Source organism: Rutidosis leptorrhynchoides, chromosome 8 (genome assembly GCF_046630445.1).
Source record: "Rutidosis leptorrhynchoides isolate AG116_Rl617_1_P2 chromosome 8, CSIRO_AGI_Rlap_v1, whole genome shotgun sequence".
In the NCBI taxonomy this organism is placed as follows: domain Eukaryota; kingdom Viridiplantae; phylum Streptophyta; class Magnoliopsida; order Asterales; family Asteraceae; genus Rutidosis; species Rutidosis leptorrhynchoides.
The window spans coordinates 329,795,177-329,818,215 of NC_092340.1; positions in this window are offsets into that span (position 1 = coordinate 329,795,177).

Below are 23,039 nucleotides of genomic sequence, written 5' to 3' on the forward strand. Positions count from 1 at the left end.
ACCTGAGGGTACAATTAGATCTTGGGAGACTTTGGAGGATAAGTTTTTGTCAAAGTTTTTCCCTGCATCTCGAGCTGCTCGACTTCAAGCAGATATTTCTCAATTTAGACAAAAGAGCAGTGAGACATTGTTTGATGCTTGGGACCGTTTTGCTACTTTGTTACGCTCGTGCCCGCAACACGGGTTGAATGATTTACAGAAGGTTCAGATTTTCTACAAAGGTTGTGATATTCCTACGCGTCAGAGTATTGATCAAGCTGCAGGTGGTACGTTAATGGATAAGACTGAAGAAGAGGCGTTAGAGATCATTGAAAAGCAAGCTGCTTATTCTCATGAGTGGCATCAGGATCATGAATCTTACCCTTCAGCTTTAGTTAAGAGAACAGAGACTACAGGTACAGGTGCTTATGATGATTTTGGGTCTATCAGTGCTAAGTTGGATTCGTTTGGTAGGAATTTGGAGAAGATGAACAAGGATATTCATGGTATGAAGGTTGGTTGTGAATACTGTGGAGGTTTGCATCTGGGCAAAGATTGTGATGCGGGTTTGACTATGAATCAGAAAGAAGAGGTCAACTATATTAGTCAGCAGAATAACAATCAGTTTCAGGGACGTGCTCAGTTTAATAGGAATTTCAATAATCCTTATAATCCGCAAGGTAATCAGGGTTCGAGGTTCCAACCGGGTTCTAGTGGAGGTTTTCAGCAGCAAGCTCCCGGTTATTTTCAGAAACCACAGGTCGAAGAGAAAAAGTCCAACCTTGAGGCTATGATCGAGAAGTTAGTGATATCTCAGACTCAACTTGTCACTACCGTTACTCAGAATAATGAAAAGAATGACCAGATGTTTCGAAATCAACAAGCAGCTATTCATAATCTTGAACAGCAGATTGGTCAACTTGCTAATAAGAGTAGTGAGAGGAAACCGGGGGAGTTACCGAGCAAGACGGATACTAACCCGAAAAACGGGCATGTTAATGCTATCACCACCCGAAGTGGTTTAGCATATTATCCACCGAGGAAGCCCGACGAGTATGATTTGAGGGTACCGTTAGTTAATGATAGTGAGCCGGTTGTTGAAAGTGAACCGGCAAGGGAAAAGGAGCCGGAACAGGTGGCTGAAAAAGTTGTTAAGGAACCGGTTACTGTTGCTGCTAAACCGGTAGTTAGAGAGTATCAACCACCGCTCCCATTCCCGAGGAAACAGCGTTTGGAGAAGCTAGAGGCCGAAAAGTCCAAGTTCATGGACTTGATTAAAAAAGTTAACATAAATATGCCTTTTATTGATGTTATTGCAGGTATACCTAAGTATGCGAGGTTTCTTAAGGATTTGCTGACTAACAGGCAGAAACTGGAGAACGTGTCTTCAGTCAGGTTGAATGCCGCATGCTCAGCGGTTGTTGCAAACAAGCTTCCCGAGAAGCTTGAAGATCCTGGAAGTTTTACCATTCCTTGTTTACTTGGTAATCTAGACTGTATGAGGGCTTTGGCGGATTTGGGGGCTAGCATTAATTTAATGCCTTATTCTATTTACTTAAAGCTAGACCCCGGGGAGTTAAAACCCACGCGCATGGCTGTTCAGCTAGCTGACCGCTCTATTAAATTCCCTCGTGGAATCATAGAGAATATGCTAGTGAAGACCGGGTCGTTAGTTTTTCCGGCGGATTTTGTGGTTTTGGATATGGAAGTGGATGAAAGGATTCCACTAATTTTGGGTCGGCCATTCTTAAATACTGCTAGGTGTATGATTGATGTGTATGGCCAAAAGCTGACCCTTCGGATAGATGATTTGAGTGCAACATTCTCAATCGACCATGCTCTAAAATACCCTGGCTACACTGATGATACATGTTATTTTCTTAACACTGTGAAAGTCCAGTCTGAGTTTTTGCAGGAATTCCCAGAGTTACAGGGTTCAGGAGAATGCTCATTGGTTGAGATTGATGAGGATGTGCAGGTTGAGGAGGTGGATATTTTAACCACCTTGATGGAAAACGGCTATGAGCCGACTGAAGAGGAGTTCAAAGAACTCGAACGTGATTCAAATTACCGGAGCAAGTCTTCAATTGAAGAACCTCCCGAGCTTGAATTGAAGCCACTTCCAGATCATTTGGAATACGCTTACTTGCATGAGGAATCTAAGCTTCCGGTAATTATTTCTTCTTCTCTTTCAGCAGGTCAGAAAACTGAGCTTGTAACCATGCTAAAGGCCCATAAACCGGCCATTGCATGGAAGATTCACGACATTAAGGGTATTAGTCCCTCCTATTGCACCCACAGGATTCTAATGGAGGATAACTCCAAACCCGTGGTGCAACGCCAAAGGAGGTTGAACCCGCACATGCAAGATGTCGTGAAGAAAGAGATAATAAAGCTCCTTGATGCAGGTCTGATTTACCCGATTTCTGACAGTCCATGGATTAGCCCGGTACACTGTGTACCTAAGAAAGGTGGTATGACTGTTACCACCAATGATAAAAATGAGTTAATTTCCACCCGGACTGTCACGGGGTGGCGTGTTTGTATCGACTACCGTAAGTTGAACGACGCCACACGTAAAGACCACTTCCCGCTACCTTTCATGGATCAAATGCTAGAGAGGTTGGCGGGAAACAGTTTCTATTGCTTTCTCGATGGTTTCTCGGGCTATTTTCAAATTCCTATCTCGCCCGAGGACCAAGAGAAGACCACTTTCACGTGCCCGTATGGCACGTTTTCTTATCGACGCATGCCCTTTGGCCTTTGCAATGCTCCGGCCACTTTTCAAAGGTGCATGATGGCCATATTCCATGACATGATCGAAGATTGCATGGAGGTGTTCATGGATGACTTCTCGGTCTTCGGTGACACTTTCGATTCATGCCTTCTTAACTTAGAACGGATGTTGGTCAGGTGCGAAAAGTCCAATCTTGTGCTCAACTGGGAGAAGTGCCATTTCATGGTTCAAGGGGGCATAGTTCTCGGGCACAAGATTTCTAAGAACGGTATAGAGGTGGATCCCGCAAAGGTTACCGCTATTAAGAACCTTCCACCTCCTACCGATGTTAAGGGTGTTAGGAGTTTTCTCGGGCACGCCGGTTTTTACCGGCGATTCATTAAAGATTTTTCTAAGATCGCAAACCCGATGAATAAACTCCTTGAAAAGGACACCCCGTGGAATTTCTCCGACGAGTGCCAAAAGGCATTCGAGCTTTTGAAGGAGAAACTCATCAATGCACCAATCATTATTGCTCCGAATTGGTCCTTACCGTTCGAGCTTATGTGCGATGCATCTGATTTCGCTGTTGGCTCAGTTTTGGGTCAAAGGGTCGAGAAGCATTTCCGACCCATCTACTATGCAAGCAAGACCTTGCAAGGAGCACAATTAAATTATACTACCACTGAAAAAGAGCTCCTTGCGGTGGTCTTTTCATTTGATAAGTTCCGGTCCTACTTAGTCTTATCTAAGACTATTGTCTTTACGGACCATTCTGCTCTAAAGTACCTTTTTGCCAAACCGGATGCAAAACCCCGACTTCTTAGATGGATCTTGCTTTTGCAAGAATTTGATGTGGAGATCCGGGATAAAAAGGGTGCTGAAAACTTGGCGGCCGATCACCTTTCACGTCTTGAGAACCCCTCCCGTGAGGTTCTCGATGAGACGACCATTCATGATGATTTTCCCGGCGAATATCTCATGAAGGTGGATAAGGTTGATGAGCCGTGGTACGTGGACATAGCTAATTATCTCGTTGGGAGATTCTTGGAGAAAGGGTGGTCACATCAAAAGAGGAAGAAATTCTTCAGTGACCTTAAGTACTATTTCTGGGAGGATCCCTATCTTTTTCGTTGTTGTCCCGATGGAGTTATCCGCCGGTGTGTTTCCGGTGATGAGTGTATGCGAATTCTAACCGAGTGCCATAGTGGGCCTACCGGTGGGCATTTTGGACCCCAAATTACGGGGCGTAAAGTTTATGATGCCGGCTTTTATTGGCCGACAATCTTCAAAGATGCCCACCTGGTTTGTAAGTCATGTGATTCGTGCCAAAGGGCCGGTAAAGTCACCAAACGTGATGAGATGCCTCAACAAAGCATCCAAGTTTGCGAAGTATTTGACGTTTGGGGAATTGACTTTATGGGGCCATTTCCGAAATCTCAGAATTATAGTTACATACTCGTTGCCATCGACTACGTGTCTAAATGGGCCGAAGCGCAAGCTTTACCCACAAATGATGCACGAGTTGTGATTTCGTTCCTTAAGCGTTTATTCTCTCGATTTGGAACTCCTAAAGCTTTAATTAGTGATAGGGGTACTCATTTTTGTAACGCTCAAATGGAGAAGGTATTGAAGCGATATGGAGTTGTCCATAAAGTTTCTACTTCATACCATCCCCAAACGAGCGGACAAGTTGAGAATACCAATCGAGCTCTTAAAAGTATTCTTGAGAAAACTGTGGGTTCAAATCCGAAGGAGTGGGCAAATAAGCTCGATGAAGCTTTGTGGGCGTTTAGAACCGCCTTCAAAACGCCACTTGGTACCACTCCTTATCGGTTGGTTTATGGGAAAGCGTGCCATCTCCCGTTGGAGATTGAGCATAAAGCTATGTGGGCACTTCAAAAGTGCAATTTAGACTTGAAGGAAGCCGGACGCCTAAGGGCGGGGCAATTGAATGAGCTTGGTGAGTTACGCCTTGATGCGTACGAGAATTCATTGATTTATAAAGAAAAGACCAAGCAATGGCATGATAGGAAGTTAAAGGGTCCAAAAGAGTTTAACGAAGGCGACCGAGTGCTTTTGTTTAACTCTAGATTGAAGCTTTTACCGGGAAAACTTAAGTCCCGGTGGACGGGACCATTTGAGGTTGTTAAGGTGTACCCATACGGTACGATCGAGTTAAAAAATGCGAATGGTATTACCTTTAAGGTTAACGGACATCGTGTGAAGAAGTATGTTGATGGTCCGTTAGTGATTGATGACGAGGTCCACGTTGAACCCGATCCCAACGCCACTTGAAGTTGGGGACGAGTCATGTGAACGACTCGTTAAATAAGGTTCACATTGTTGTAGAGTTTGTATATTTTTGTGCTTGTTTGATAATATGTGCAACATGATCATGATTAGATTGTTATTGGGGTTGGTTTGGTTGTTTTATGGCGAGAAAACTGGGTTTAGAGGCTTTAAAGAACGAATTTTTGAAGTTACAGTACATGGAGCGCCGCTCCAATAAGGGGCGCGCCGCGCCACTTGAGTATATCTGAAGTACCAGTTTTTGAAAACAGCTCGGCATCAATTTTTAGTTATTCTGCGCGCCGCGCGAGACTTTGGAGCGCCGCGCGAAAACCCTGCGCGCCGCGCGATCTCCTGGAGCGCCGCGCCACCTGGTGTCAGCCAGCTATTTTGCTTATTAATTAAAATCACACCCGAATTTTCTCAACCACATATATTAGAAACGGGATATCAGCTGTTTTTATACCCTTTTACTTCAATTACTTTCATTCTTACATCTCTTAAACACCTACAAATCCTTTGATCTTTCAAAACCCTATTTCTACAAAGTTTAATTCCTTGTTTCAAGTAACCTTAATCTTGCAAGAATGGCACCTAAGAAGGTCCGAATTTGCTCTTTTCTTTACTATTTTCATCTTATTATATGTTAATTGCTTGTTTAATTCTTAATTATCATGATGAATTAGTGTGGGGTTGCTTTAATTTGGGTTATATGATTCAATTAGTCATGGGAACGTGTTAGATATTGTTTATATGCTTTGATTTTATGCTAAAGTTGGTGTTTTTAGAAGTTTAACATGAACCTAGGGTTTGTAGGGTTAAAGGTCCGAATTTTGTAAGTAAAAAGGGGTTTATTGCTTGAAAGTGTGATGTTCTTTGAATTGTTCATATGTTTTGAACTAGTGTGGGGTAGTGTCCATATGGGCGGGTCACTTTGTTTTGAATGACTTATGCTACATTGTTCCAATTATGTGATATGCCATGCTAATGATGATTAAACATATGATTTTAATTGAGATAAAGCTTTTGTTTAATGGTTGTTGAATTTGATAAAAGTTGCTAACATGATGAAGTTGATTGGATTTTTGGAATTTAAAGGAGTTATAAGTAATCATGTTGGTCGTGTTTTGGTTATGTTGTTTGATGAATAAGGTTATGAATTATTTGTTTATGGATAATGTGATTTGGTTGAGAGTTAGTTTTTGAAAAGTTTTCAAAAGAGTTATTGGTTTAAATGGTTATTGTATTTGAAAGTGATTTAGCATGAAACAAGGATTGATTGTAAAGGTGTTTGTTGCTTATTATGATGACTAACACTAACTTTTGAGTTTTGTGTTTGTTTTCTTTACTTGTTTCATGAATGCAGAGAACAAGAGGTAACCCACCACAGCAACCACCGAACAACCCTGAATTGTGGTTGTCCCAAGTTGGTAATATTGAGGATTTGGAACAAAGGTTTAACATCAATCTTGCTCGTCCGATTGAGCAAACCTACTACTTGGATTGGACACAACTTCGAAATGAAAGTGTTCAAGCTTATCGAGAATTGCGTGGTTACTTATGGGTTACTTATAGCGGTAATGAGTTGAGACCGTATGAGCGTTTGTTTCAGATTAACGAAGATGTTTATGAGCAATTGACTGTCGAGTTCTTTTCGACTGTAAGTTGTCGGCCCCGAGTTGCTCCTCGTGATTCGGACTTTTTGACATTTAGGCTTGGCGGGGCGGACCGTCAAATGAGTAAAGTTGAGTTAGCTCGGGCGTTGGGTTTGTACCCCGAGTTAAATGATGACATCGATTTAGGGTACCATTTGTTGGGGTGCAGGGTATTCGGTGACGGCAATTTTAGTGAAAGTGAGTATTGGCCGACGATTATTAATCCGGGGGTTAGGGCTTTCAGTTCTAGTAGAAGCATTCAGTCTAATCTTCGACGTCCGGTGGACCGTATTCTTTTTAAAATGATTGCTACTATGTTCATGGCCCGGAGGAATGCAAACAAAATTAAACGAAAGGATCTTTGGATCCTCCAGCAGATAAAAGCGAGAGAGGCAATTGATGTGCCGACTATGTTGGGGTCCTGGTTTCAGGAAATCGGTGAAGATAATCGTCCCGAGCGCCCGTTGTTAGGGGGCCATTTTGTGACACGTATAGCTGAGGCATTTTCTGTGCCTACTGATAGGTGTACTATTGCGGGGGTCGAATCAATGGTGACAAATCTTTTGTATTTCGCTAAAGCCGATTTTATTAGGCGAGGACCGAACGGTTGGGTTTTGGTAGAGGATGAAGAGCAACCACAGGGTCAAGGTCAACAACAACAGCAGGAGCAGGGTCAAGGTCGAGGTCAAGGTAGAGGACGTGGTATTGGGTCCACGTATGAAGCAGGAAGTTCTAGTGGTAATGTTCGGGGAGGATGGACTCCCGATGAGGAAGCTTTTAATGGGTTGGTGAATAGTGTTGACGGGCTGCATCTCGAGTTCCAAGATAGTCGTACATTTTATAATGATCAGGTTGCGCATAATCAGCGTATGTATGACGAGCAGCGCCGTCATAATCAGGAGTTGATGACGTGGCACCAGGGTAACTATGGGTCGCTCAACACGAGTTTGGGTCAGGTTCGGACAGAGGTTGGTAATTTGGGCGACCGTGTTGACAGGATAGAGTATGATGTTCGAGGGATTCGGGCCCACAATCAGTGGGAAATTCATCAGAGGCAGCTCCAACGGCAGATGCGTCGTGTGCCGGATGCGTACATTCCTACGCAAACCACTATTCCGGACTACACCGCCGTGACGCCTCCGAGACCGGATCCGTCTTATGACCCGTATCAAGCGTGCCAAGATACTTATGGCGTGACTTGGGACCCGTTGAGAGATTTTTGGCCGGGAAGCGATTGATGTGTTGCACGTTTTATTGTTGTATTTGTTTAGACACTTTCCATTTCGATTTGGTTGTACTTGATATTTTTATTTTTCGTATGATGTACTTTGAGACCTATTTGGGGCAAGGCGTTTCGGTACCGGGTGGTACCACCTTGCCCATTTATGTATTTGGTGTGTTTTTCTTTTTGTTAGGTGTGTTGGTGAAACGGTTTTTCAAGTCTGGCATTAAGTTCAGCAAAACTACTTGAGTGATGATATTTGTGTGAGAATCGGGAATGGACGATGTTCTTATGCTGGCAGTCAGTTCAGCGCCATCTGTCACTGTCATTCCACGATCTGTGGTTAAGCTCGATAAGTTTTTATTTTTCTTACCCTTTTGATTTTAATCCATTTTTGATCTCAAGTGATGGGGACATTACTTGATCTCAAGTGTGGGGTGGGGGATGTAAAATCTCTCGGGTTGGTTATTAATAGAATCATCATAAGTTTGGTTTTGATGTTTAAAAGACTTGACGTTTCACGGGGTTTTGGTCGTAAAAAAAAAAAAATTGAAAAAATAGGGGAAAATATAAAAAATTGGAAAAATTAGTTAGTTAAAAAGAAAAAAAAAAAAAAAAAAATATAAAAATAGTTAAAAATTCGACCAAAACCTTTGTTTGAGTATGGCTTGGTTTTTTATATTTCATGATGTTTAAAGAAGCCAAAGTTGTTCCACATGTTCATTACCATTGAACATGAAATCCTACGAGTTCGGGGAACTCAATAGTAGGTCACCTGTACCAAAACGGGTGTAAACCGTGAGAGAGCGGTGATTGCATAGCGTGATTGTGACCGAATCACGTGCCAGATCAAAAACTTTTGGTTACTTGGTATAGCATACTTCCGAAACTATATCATTTTATTATTGCATCATTTAATGATGTGATACTGTGGGAAGAGGAGCCTTGAGCTTCACCAGTGCTGTCCTTTTCAGGAGCAATAGCTACGTGCTTGTGTTTGCTTAGACAACACAACCCATAGCCAAAAGCTATGGAACCCGAAGGTTTTCGGGATTTTTCAAAACCGGTGTCAATTGAAACAAATTGGCACTTCCGAGTGACTCAGATCCACTCATTTAAGGAAGTAAAGTCTTCCGACCGTCCTACTTGGTACGTATACCTCTTAAGCGTGCCATTTCATTACCCATCATTTCACGATGAGGTACTGTTAGAGGAGAAAGTCTTGAACTTTCAAAACACGTTCATTATTTTGAATGTGAAATCCTACATGAACAGTCAGTTCATACGTAGGTCACTTGTACAAAAACGGGTGTCAACCGTATGAACGGTGATTGGATCGTGTGGTCGAAGCCGGGCCATACGCTAGATCGAAAACTTTATAGGGCGGTCTTCATTGTTTCTCCTAACAAGGACAATGTATGCGCTCGACCACCTTTTATGACCATACAGGATGAATCCACTCCATCCTAAAGGGAGTCAAGTCTCCCGAACGACACACTTGCTGATTTATTTCAGAAGTTGTAGTCCAGACCAGTTGTAGGGTGACGAAAAGTCTTGAAAAGTCATTGCTAAAATCGACTGGAAATCTACCAGGCCTCAACATCAAACAAGGAAACTGGTAGTCAAAGCTTATCTCAATGAGGGAGATTTGCTAGCCAAATGGGAAGCGCACCATGATACACAAAATGTCAGTGATTGATCAGATTCCCAGTGGATAACCTCCGGAAAGGTAAGATATCAGCTTTTAAGCCTGATGAACTTCAATCTTTATGATTGACTTAACGGATTAGACGGTTACCTCATAACCATCGATGATATCTGGACGTAATGTGTATCCTCCTAAGCACATTATTTTCTACCGACATCTCGCGATGTTAGGTACTGTGGGAGGCTTGGCTTGACCAATTGCGGGGTAGCCCGTACGTTCTCTTGGCACACATGGTTCGATTGTTACATCTTTGGTGCTTGGTTCCTACTTGATTCCCGGTTTCTTTGAAGACTTTTATTATGGTTCGAGATTCTCTATTTCATCAGTATGGTACGTTATCGAGATTATTTTTGGTTACTATTTTGATTCATATTGATTGCGGTTTGGGAAGTTACATCGGGGGAATGTAAGTGGGAACCATGGTTGTTATGTACTCCAAATCGTGCCCACGCTAGTTGCTTGTTTGGTTCTTGTTCGTTTGATTCTACATATTTGCTTGAAGACGTTATTTTATTATAGAAGATTATTATCGAGTTCATTGCTTGAGGACAAGCAAAACTCTAGTGTGGGGTTGTTTGATATCGCATATTTCATATGCATTTTCCTTAGCGATATCGGTTACATTTTGGTCCTTATGGATACGATTTGGAGTTATTTCGGTGAAAGTTGTGAAAGTTTGAGTTCCAAGACCAAGAAGGTTAAATTTGATGTTATTTGATGGTTTTGGACGTGTTTCGTTGTTTACAAGTGAAAAGGTTTGATTCGGTTCGAGTTTTGGTGTTAGTATGATGATTTTCAGCTCGTTTCAGTAATCTGATAATGGAGCGCCGCTCCAAATAGGCGCGCGCCGCGCCATTTAACTATAAAAACAGTTCGAGCCTTTTCAGAAAACAAAATGTGAGTTCCAGACAATCGGCGCGCCGCGCGGGGTCAGATGGCGCGCCGCGCGGGGTTGTGCCCGGGTTCAGAATTTCCTCCTATAAAAGCCCGAATTATACCCTAACTTATAATAATCGTATCCTGACGAATTCCAGCCACTTTTTGACGAACTTAGGTGATTTTTGGAGATCTTCAAGGTCATTCTAAGGTACTAATCATTCCGGGAACAAGTCTCGATTCGTGTATCTTTCAGATTTCAATCTTTGATTAGGTTTATTCTTTTGTTATCAACAATGAATTTCTCTATGTTTTTGATTGTTATTTTGATTTCAGCCATGATTGTAGGCTAAACTCTTAATGTTTGTCTAGATTGAATATTTGCAAGTGTTTGGATGTTACTTTGAGGTTTTATTAATTGATGCATGATAATTATGAGTTTTGATTAAGAACCATTCTTGTGGGTGTTAATTATTGATACTAGGTTGATTAGTGAATCTTGTTTGAACAAAGGGAACCCTGTTTCAATTTAGTGATCTAATTTCCAATTGATTTGTCTTAACCGATTGGGTGCTTACTGGACCAAGGGGGTAAACCGGGTATGGTAATTAAATAAAACAGGGGTGAATTGTGTGGAGCGAACGCGTAACCAATTGAATCTTAATCTTGTAATTAGATAGTTACTAAGTCACAAACGAAAGATAGTTTTTGGTGAAAGGGAACCCTAAGCCAATAAGTCCTAGTTTGATGTGTTTGCTAAAAGAGAACTCTGGGTAAACCGACTCTGTAATTGCGTGCATTGATTAATAGAACTAGTGCTTAATAACAAATCATCCAACACTGCGAATAGGATATCTAGGCGAACATTCTTTTATCCATTGAATTCAAATATCTTTATTTTTCTGTCGAGTCTGCATTTATTTTATTTAAACTTAAAAACCAAAAATATTGTCTTTTATTTTCAAAGCTTCCTTGATTTGGCTAATCGTTAAATAGCCGCAAAACAAACTATCTCGTAATTTCAATTTTCATAGTTTAACTTAGTTTACTTTTATTAGTTTCAAACTTAATTCTCACGTTAATACTGTCCTTGGAACGATACTTGGAATTACCATTTTTATACTATTACACGATCGGGTACACTGCCCGTAAGTGTGTAGTAATCTTTAACCAGGCATATTTCCAGAGATAATTTATATACTAGATTTCACACATCACCCGTATTACTACTTCTAACTCTTTGATTTCTTTCATTTTCCACCCAGTCACTCATTCACCAATTCCCTAAACCCTATGAAACCCAATTTCGTTCACCATTTTAAACCTTAATCTGATTCAGATCAACGGTGATCAATAATTTCTACCAAATTCGCAAAGACAATGTACCATACGATATTACGCAGCTTTATGGTAAGCATTACCCCATAATTCGATTATTAAGACTTTTCATTCTATAATTAAATAAATTGATTTTAACCTAAATGTTATGTTTTCCAGAACATACTTCTACTCTATTTTCTATAGAGTTGAATCACGGTGGTCAATTTGCTGATACTCCTGGAAGGAGATATGTGGATGGCAAGGTAACCCACATCGATGACCTTAACATTTATTTCTTTTCATATCATGAACATAGTGATATTATTCACGATTTAGGTTACAATGGTCATGATGTCATACATTTTCACTTTTTAAAGTCTTATAATGATCTGGATTATGGTTTAGAATCGTTGGGATGTGATGAAGATATAAGGAGATTATCTAAGTATGTAATGGAATCTAAGATATTTAGTATCTTCACTGATCATGGAATGAAACCGAAAGTAATGAAACCAAAGTAAACCCATTTAAGATCCTTCAACTAGGATTAATTTTGTGTTAGGAGAGATTGAAGATGAAGAACTACACCTATTAAAAGTAAAAAAATCATCAAAAAATGGTGCATTAATTCCAAAGAAGCCGCTTTTAAAGTACATTGGGAGTATCTCATAAGATAAAACACCTAGTGTTGATGTATTCTCTCAAGAAAGTCAAGTATTAAATGATACTTAAGTAGGTGACCCACATGATAATATTCAACAGAATGAATCTGAAACCTGATGGTGAAGAGGATATTACAATGTTTAAAAGACCCACATGATAATATTCAACAAAATGAATATGAATACGATAGTGAAGATGATAACTATGTAGTTGATAAAAATAATGATATTAAAGATGTTGAAATTGATATGCAATGCAATGGACTAGAAGCCATTTCTTAAGTTTGTAGTTATATCTTTACAATAATAATCATGTTATAAGATTCGCAATTTCAAAGTATATTTGTACAATAAACATGTTAATTGACATGTGTAGGTAGAGCAGCTTCAAATATTTTTTTGAATAATATGTGACAGATGGTTAGTTGATGCTAGGGATAATCCAATCATAACTGCATTAGAGTGTGTGAGAGAGTTTTATGATGAAGAGGATTGTTAATGTACTGGGTGTATGTAAGAAGAATAACGGTATCTTAACTCTTTATGCAACCAAACAATTTTAAGTAATCAAGAAGGATATAAGTAAGTTAACAGTGCTTTGGAGTGGTAGTCAGCAATACCAGGTTAATGGTCTTCATGGTGAACAAGTAGTTGTTGATTTTGGTACTAGAGAATGTGCTTGTAGGAGGTGGGAGATAACTGGTATTCCTTGCAAGCATGTTGTTGATGCACTTTACAACTTGATTCAAATGATGATCTAGTTGGTCCACCAGAGAAGTTGGTGCACCAGAGCATTGGGCTCACTCAGTCTATAAGATGGACACTTGGCGAAACATACACTTATACATTTACCATTAACCCTGTTAATGGTAGATCTATGTGGTCCAAGTCTGTGGTTCCTTATACCCTAATTCCACCAAAGAAAATAGCAACTACATGTAGGCCAAATAAAAACTGAATGAAAGTATTAGAGAAAGACAACATTAGCAAGGATGGAAGGTTGTCTAAAAAATGGATTTGCATGCAGTGTTCAATTTGAAAATAGTTTGGCCGCAACAAAAGAGGATGCAAAAGTGAAGGAATAAACAAGAAAAGGACGAGTGAGGCTTCAACCAGTTGAACAACCAAGAAGTGAAAGAGCTTAAACAAGTTAAAGTAGTTTAGTGTGTTGTCTTTTGAACTATGTAATTGGTAGTTTGTGGTACTAATGATACGCATATCCGCATGCCTATGCTGAATACACATATAAGTCCTAACCTGCGTACTAGATACAACAATATCTATACGCTTAAAGAAACAAGGGTATAGCCACGCTTTCTATGCGTCTTTACCATTGGTGGGTTTCTTTTTTACTTGGTCTTTCGTTTGTCTTGTCAATCAGGTAAACGGTAAGATCAAACCTTTATTCGATTTCCTTAATTAATGCAAGTTGGTTATGGAATGGATTACGATTAAATAGGGATAGAATCCTATTCAAACCCTAATTGCTAGACTTTAAATACATAGCTCTAAAACCCTAGAGTTACCACGTTTTGTACATAATAGAGCAGGGAAGAATAAACATTCTTGCAATCATCTCGTTCATTAAATACTTCCAGGTATGTTCTACGAACTATGAATCCTTTATGTCTTATGGCCACTCAACTTTGTATGATAGGTTGTTGGTGGACTTACATTCGACCACCCTGCAAGAATCGATATGATTCCGGTGTGGGTTATCCACGACTATTGTCAGAGGTTCGAATCTCGTTTGTCCTTAAACCCTATTATTGCACTCAAGTGTATATTCACCCTAACCCCGTGAAATATGCTTGATGAGGTACTTTGTTTGTGGTAGTATGTAATATCTTGTGGTACTTTGTTCTCGGTAGTATGTAATGTGTTTTGAACTATGTTCTTGGTACTTTCTGGTAGTATGTAATCTCTTGTGATTTTAAACTATTCAACATTGTTTTAATCATTGTAACCATCTAAAGTTTTATGATCATTGTAATGGATTATGTTAGTAATGTACAGATAAATACTAATTGTGTAAATAAACCATTCATTCATTTTTCAAACTAAAGCATTACATGTCTACAAATTATATTACATAAAGGTCTTGCATGAACGATTACAACAAACCATGAAATTAGCTAAACCAAACAATAAAGAGAATAAATGTAACCAAACAAAACATCATCTTCCACCTTCTTGAAATTATTTGTTTAGCTTCCAAAAGTTCTTCTAAATATTCACTGGATCTCATTACTCTAGTATTGTTAATCGGTGGATCAACCCAAATGAGAAACTGCAGTCAGAAAACTAATCACGAATTTGACTCAATTAGGTTGACAATATAACATTACACTAATTTTTAATCAAGTAGTGAAGGATTTTTCTCTTCTAAACACTTCAATTAGAAAATATTGTTACCTTAGTTGGACATGAATAATATTGTATACCAAGATTTTTCTCAGTTCGTGAAATACCAATAATCGCTCTCTTGCTACAATTACAGAATACCATTTTGTAAACCATGCATCGCCTGTATGGTATACTGCGCGCCACGCAGTTATTACGCCCGACGCGTAGTTGTGCTGACGGGTAAGGGAGACTTGTTTGTAAATAATTTAATTTCGGGACTTTTTGTGCAATTTTGCATGGATGAGTTGGGGACCTAAAGGCAGATCTGGAACATGACTCTCATTTTCATCTTCATCCTAAAACTCCAAACATAGAGTGAAAAGTGATTGAGAGGGAGTGCCCCAAATTATGAAGAAGAAGCATGTTCAACTCGAAATGTGGAACCCATTCTCCTGAAGTAGCAACTCTTTGCTCGTTTTCTTACTTGAGGTAAAACCCTAACTCGAATTTTAGTGTTTAATTCGATCTTATAATTAGGGTTTGGGTTAGTGATGAATCATAAACCCCATTTATTATAAAATTTGGGGGGTTATTGGTAAGTGATTGTTGTTGTAAACCCTAATTTGGTGGTCTAGAGTTTTGATGACGAATTTGTAAGTTTGAATCTTGAAATTGTTGGCTTAATCACTAGAACACTTGTGTATCAGTGATTATGATATTGTGTCACTATGTTGCTAGTTTGAATTGGGTAGTATCTTTGAAATGTGTTAAAATTTGTGAAAATGAGTTTTTTCTAAGGTGACTAAGTACTTAGGTACTTAGTTTAGTGTTTTGGGTGAAATGATCACATAATCACTAGCTAATGGTGATTATGGGTATGTGAGTTCTTGATTGACTAGGTCAAAGGACAATTTGGGTTGAAATTTCACTTGTGGGACCTTGGATCGTAAGCTAGTTGTAATTTAGCTTGATTTATTATAAATGTAATAGGTAAATTACATTGACGATTAGGAGGTTCATGTGTTTGCATTCATCAAGTGTATAAGGTGATTAGGATAATTATATGTTTGTATATATATAATTATTGCATTTCACTAAGTTTATTGCTTACCCCTCGTTGTTGATCCTTTTTTTTATTTTATAGATTCTAGCACTTTGAAAGACAATGGTAAGAGTGTGGATTAGCTAGCTTGCTTGTGGGTATTTGTGTTTTGGAAGACTTGCTTGTGGGTAGATGGTCCCCATGGTCATGCTCGTCTTGTATTACGGTTAAATGTATTTTAGGTCGAAATATACACTTAACACTTTTATCGGTCGAGAAGTTCCTGATGTTGTAAACGTTGCAAAAGTGATGAATTTTGTGTTGTCATGTTGGATTAAACATATTTGAGTATGGAGAAATGCTGATAATGCTCCAAATGAACATATATTTAGTATCAATATCCTTCCAATATGTAAAGCTTTTAGTTGCAATTGTTCTATTTTTATGTAATATTCGTTTAAAAAAATAAGTGCGAAGACAAAAGAAGAAAATGACGATTTGAAGACGCAAATGACCAAAAAGCTAAAAAGTACAAAGTACAATCCAAGTGGTTCAATTTATTGATGAGAAACGCCTAAAAATGACAAGAGTACAAGCCGCGAAACGCAAAGTACAAGATATCTAAGCATTCGAAAATCCGGAACCGAGACATGAACCAAGCATCAACGCGCGAGTCAACGGAGCTAAAATTACAAGTCAACTATGCACAAGAATATAATATAATATATATATATAATTATATAAATTATACATATATTATATATATTTATTAATTATGTCGACAAGCAAATGGCCAAAAAGTAGTGAGCTGGAATCCGAAGCTCCGCACTCGCGGAGCTGTAAGGCACAAAAGTACCGCACTCGCGGAGCAGCCAAAGTCAGAAATCTCCTATAAAAGGCACGAGCTTCTGCCGAATCCAACATCCCTTTTTCACTCTTCTCTCTTCTGTAATATTTATAATTATATTTATATTATAATTTTAATTTAAGTTAATTTTGGTAATAAAGTTATGGTTTAGTTGGGTTATTGTAAGAAATGTTTTACGGGTTTTAAGTCGGAACTCTGTCCGTGTAACGCTACGCGATAAATAATCACTGTAAGCTATGTTCTTCCTTTTTAAATTAATGTCTCGTAACTAAGTTATTATTATGCTTATTTGATCCGAGGTAATCGTGATGTTAGACTAAATATTAGAGACGGGGTTATTGGATTTTGTACCATAATTCGGGTTTGGACAAAAGACCGACACTTGTGGACATTGGACTATGAACTATTAATAGATGGGGGGTATTGTCTAATCGAATGACAACTCATTAGAATCTGTCGAACCTATCTTCAAATTAGTTAATCTAATAATTATTAAATGATTATGCATGTCCTATTTAGTGACGTTTATACGACATCTTTTACGATCATTTAATTAATTATTCGGAATGGGTAATTGATTATTCAAACTGATCAAGTGGGTAAATTAATGTTCATATCTTATTAAAACAGGGGTGGATTACATACAAAGGTAATTGGTGTAATTGTTAATAAAGTATTAAAACCTTGGATTACACGCAGTCGATAACCTGGTGTAATTATTAACAAAGTATTAAAACCTTGTTACAGTTCGAATCCCTAATTAGTTGGAATATTTGACTTCGGGAATAAGGTTAATTTGACGAGCATTTTATAATTATGACCGATGGACTATTATGGACAAAAACCAGATAGGTATCAAATAATCCAGGACAAAGGACAATTAACCCAGAGTAATAAATTAAAATCAAAACGTCAAACATCATGATTACGTAAGTTTAAATAAGCATAATTCATTTATTGTATTTCTCATCATACTTTTATTTCCTGTCATTTTATTATTCGCAATTTTATATATCGTCATTTAAATATTGTTATTTATTCTATGCACTTTAATTATCGTCATTTATCTTTACGCTTAATATTTAAAATCGATAAACCGGTCATTAAACGGTAAAACCCCCTTTTATAATATTACTACCTATATATAATTATATATATTTGTATAAATATAGTTGTTAAAAATATAGTACGTTATCACTAGCTCCCTGTGGAACGAACCGGACTTACTAAAAACTACACTACTCTACGATTAGGTACACTGCATATAGTGTTGTAGCAAGGTTTAGGTATATCCCATAAATAAATAAATAAAACTTGTGTAATTTCGTCGTATTTCGTAATAAACAATAATAGTATTTCGTACACCTCCGCTCACACATCAAATGCCTTGGGCATTCTAAGAATTTGGATTGTGGTTGAAACTTATTTTAACTGCAGGTCTGATTGTTTGTTACTGTGAGCCGCACAAAATCTGGGAGCGCCGCGCAAAATCTGGGTGCGCCGCGCAGTATAACAGGATTTGGAAACAGTAGTTGAAATCCTTATTGATGTTTAGATCATGTGTTAGAGCGCGTTGCGTAGAAACCTTGTGCGCCGCACACCAAGGTAGGTTTTGAATGTCGAAGCTAAATTGAAAGTTTGGCATCAGGTACAGTTGAACCGCGCGCCGCGCATAATTTTGGCGCGCCGCGCAGTACAACTGGGTCTGATAAATGTTTTTAAAAAATGTGTCAGTTATCGAAAATGGGTTTGAGTCATTTCACATTGTTGTTTATTCAAGTAGCGAAGGATTTTGTGGGTTCTGGATGGATTAGGTTTTTTTAAGGAACGTATATGTAAATCTAAGTGAATGGTGTTAAATTGAGGTATTTAAGAGGAGTAAAACAAGGAAAGGACTGAAATGCTCCCACGTGATACACACATGCTTCAGGTTAACAGAGAAAAGATACGGCAACTAAACAGAATTACGACGAGCGTTATTTTCTGAAAGTACAGTGACGATCCAAGCAAAAAAAAAAAGTTTAAGAACGACGGGAGTGATTTAGATACAAATTTAAGAACGAATGACGTAATTTTCTCTTAATTTTGCTCAGTAATTCAATAAATAAAAGGAAACTAAACTCGTATACCTTAGTCATAACTAGTGACAAGCTTAGTTCATTTAATTAAGATTCGCTAATGTAAATATAATATAAAAGTTACGTTTGATACATAATATATAATTTACAATAAACGTTTCAAAAACAACCCAATTTAAGTTATTTTGCATTTGTTGGGGATAATTCGTTGTTAAAAGGTTGACACACATATTTTGTCTAATGTCCGTTGAGAAAATGTAAAGGCTGATTTATTTCTATACAACTCTGAATATAAAAAGTAAAATTGATATTTCTTTATCACTTAATTTATATGTTAATTTAAAAATGAGTTTATTTAGAGCATTCCCAACGGACTCCGCCCTTAACACTTCTTGACACAAGCCCTCGAGGGCGCCGATGGCATTCAAGCCGCCCTCGGCCGCCCTCAATTCTCTTTCTTCGATCCGTGCTCGATTAAATCATCCGTATAACATTTCGAGGGCGGTGAAAATGGGTCCAATTCAAACAAAAGTAGCCGTTGCTACCCCAACGGCATTATTTATTTATTTTTTTATTTTTTTTTACTTTTCTTTTTTATTTTAACAACACTATATAAACACCCACTATATTTTAACAAATAAACATACAAACACTCTTTTACTTCCAACTAAAACACTTATTCTTTCAACATTACTCATCTCAAACCCATTTCCAACTCTCAAAAATGCCTAAAAAATCATCCAAATCATCCAAGAAAGATCAAAATTTAACGTCCGAGCCGATCTACACACAACAAAGTAATGATTTTTTCCAAACGTTACTTGAATCGAAAATGTATAACTCACCTTCCGGGTCGTCTTCTAACCTGAATCAAGGATTGGGGTTCGCATCTTATGCTTCACGTTCACCCGCTTTTGTTTCTACACCTCAATATTCCAACTACCGTCCTCAACAACAATTTCCTAACATCCAACAATTTGTTCCTCAACAACAAGTCATCCAACAACATGTCATTCGACAACCTATTTTTCAAGATAATCAAATTCGAGTACCTACTCAAATTCCTTCCGAAAATGAATCCGAAGAAGAACAAATCGAAGAGGTTCAAGAAACTCAACCCGATGAATTTGAAGTTAGTCAAAACGAAGAACGTGTTGAAAGAAACGGTAAAGGAAAAGGAAAGAAAGTAATTTGCGAAAAAAAGTCCGTGGTCGGACAACGAAAGTAGGCTTTTGGCAACGGTGTGGATGCAAGTTTCGGAAAATATGGTACTGGCAACTAATCAAACAAACGACTAATTTTGGGGGACGATCCAAAGAGTTTACAATGAGCAAGTTCGGGAACAACGTCGAATGGATCAAATTACGGGAAAATGGAGCAAAATGGCCAAAGATGTCAAGTTATATATCGGAATTTACTCGAAGCTTGAAATTTTTTTGGCAAAGTGGGCAAAATGAAGCCGATATCATGTCACATGCTCGACGTGCGTTTAAGGATCAAGTGGGTCGTAACTTCTTATACGAGGATGTGTGGAAAGTTCTCAAAGATTGTCCGAAATTTTTAACATACGAAGGAGTCGTGAACAAAAAAAATACTCCGATGGAGTTACCGAGTGATGGAGCCGCGAATGAAAGTGGTCCGAGTGGTGGAGTCGCGGGTCCGAGTGGTGGAGCCGGGAATCAAAGTGCTCCGAATTTCCATGAAGAACCTTTACGTCGTCCGCCGGGTCGTGCAAGTTCCAAGACTCATAGGAGTTCGGGTTCATCCGATGCGGCCTCACGTTTGTCGTCCGAGGAAGCCCGCCAAACGTTAATCGAAACCGCAAATGCTACAAGGTTGATCATGGAAAAAATATACATTGAAACCGAGAGGCGTACCATGTTGGATAGTTTAACGTTTCTTACACAACCTTGTGCACCCGACATGACTCCCGAACAACACGCGTTGGTGATGAGAGCTAAAAATAAGATCCAAAAAATTTATCAAAACGCGTTTCAATCCGACGACGAAGACGACGAGTAGTGTTTTATTTGTTTAATTATATGTTCTTGTATTGTATTTTAATTTATGTCTTTTTAATTTCAAAAAAATGTAACCGTAACTTTAATATAATAAAATGTGTTGTTCAAAAAAAATATAATTGAAATAAAAATAATATTAATAATAATAATAGTAATAAATATTAATAAAATAAAATGTGGAGCCATGTGATGGGGAGGAAGGATGTCATGGTTGGTAGTGGTGTGTGATGGATAGGAAGTGAAAAATAAATGGAGAGAGAAAGCTGATGTGGCACTGATGTGGCGCTGTTTCTTGAGAAGGAAGTACGTCATGATTGGGGGTGGTGTTATAGAAAACATAGAATCAAACTATCCTTTTCCCCAAACACAGTCAAAATGAAAACAGAACTTAATATTATGAAGAAAAAAAAAAAAGTAACCTCTAAGTGTGCCAATTGAAAGAGTTGATTTGTTCATGCACTCATTGCTCGGAACAGTAAAGAAGAAATTATTTAAGTTTCGTTTTGATCTAATATTTCGACAGTGTGAATGTAATCAGACTATTTTTGGACATGTCCATACGTCGCAATTCGATGGAGGAACTTGAACAATCTTTTTAGGTGGGCCGGAGACAATAGTAATTCTATAAAACATTTACATATTATTGAAAAAATTGCTACCCTTGTATGCCGATATCGTAGTATATCCTTAAATTTATATCCTTGAAATTTGTACGTATGGTACGTGAAAATTTTACTAGACAAACTCGTTGGCTAGTTGAAATATATCAAACAAGTAAATTCACCTTCATAACCCCCACATCCGTTTGAGATACGAATGTGCAAATTCATACGAATATACAAACGGATAACAATTACTAATATGATTATGTATAAGTTAACTGTATGTATAAAAGTTAGTGAATGTTAAAAAGCTTTAAAAGAAAATGATCAATGATATTTTAAAATTTTAGCAATACAATATACTCCGTAAAGTTTTTATGAAATACTCGTGTATTGAACTTTAAAAAGTAATATTGATTAAATAATATGAGGAGAGTAGACTATCCAGAAGATTGGTGAGATAAAGTTCCAAAATCAATTTTCAAAATATTTAAAGAGCCAACATTAACAAGAATATATAAAAATTACCATAACATATGAAGTATATTACCCATAAAATACAAACTAATTACCTCATTATTACCCCTATATACTAATACTCACCAAAATTTTTATAGTTTTAATTATTTTGGGTTACCCCTATATACTAATACTCACCAAAATTTTTGTAGTTTTAGTTATTTTCGGTTATAGTTTTAAGTTTGCGTTCACACTGCAATCGGCCTCTCATCTTTGCCTCAATTTACAAAACAACCCCTCAAGTTCACATTTTTAAAGGGGTAAAATGTGACAACCCGGAAATTTCCAACCAAATTTAAACTTTAATCTTTATATGTTTCCGACACGATAAGCAATATTTGTTAAGTTAAATTTCAAGAATTTTAAACTATGTTCATACATTCATTCAACCTCGACCAAGTTCCAACGATTCACGAACCATTAAACGAATATGATTATATATGTATATGTGTATATATATTATAACTTGAAACGTAAACAAAATATTAGATTAAATACTTTATATGATTGTATCTGTTTCAAAATGTTTATCAATGGAATTAGAAGATAAGATCAAATGATTGAATTATCAGATATATTGAATTATGATTACAAGTCTCTGTTGAAAGGCCCACGTTGATTTGAGAAATCTTTCCATTTTAACAATATTCGGAAAATGGTAAAGTGATTTATAAATAAGAACAAATTGTCAATCATTGAGAACTAGACAAAGGATAGTGGAAGATTGAATCTCATAAAGACTCGATTGATCTATTTAGTTTCAAACGTACAAAAACGTTTTCAGTTTAAAAAGAACTTTATTATTAAAACGTATATAACTTTTATAAATATCTAGAACCACTTTTGACAACTCATTACTTAACTAGTATGATAAAGATAACGATATTTATATTTTATTTTATTAAATATATATAACGATTTAAATTAATATTATATATTTATACGCGTATTATACGTACATAGTTTTATACTTTTACTATACTTAAACTTTACATTTACTTTATTTTTACTTTACTTTAACTTTAATAATTCACTTTAATAATTCATACTTTAATAATTCACTTTAATAATTCATACTTTAATAATTCACTTTAATAATTCATACTTTAATAATTCACTTTAATAATTCATAC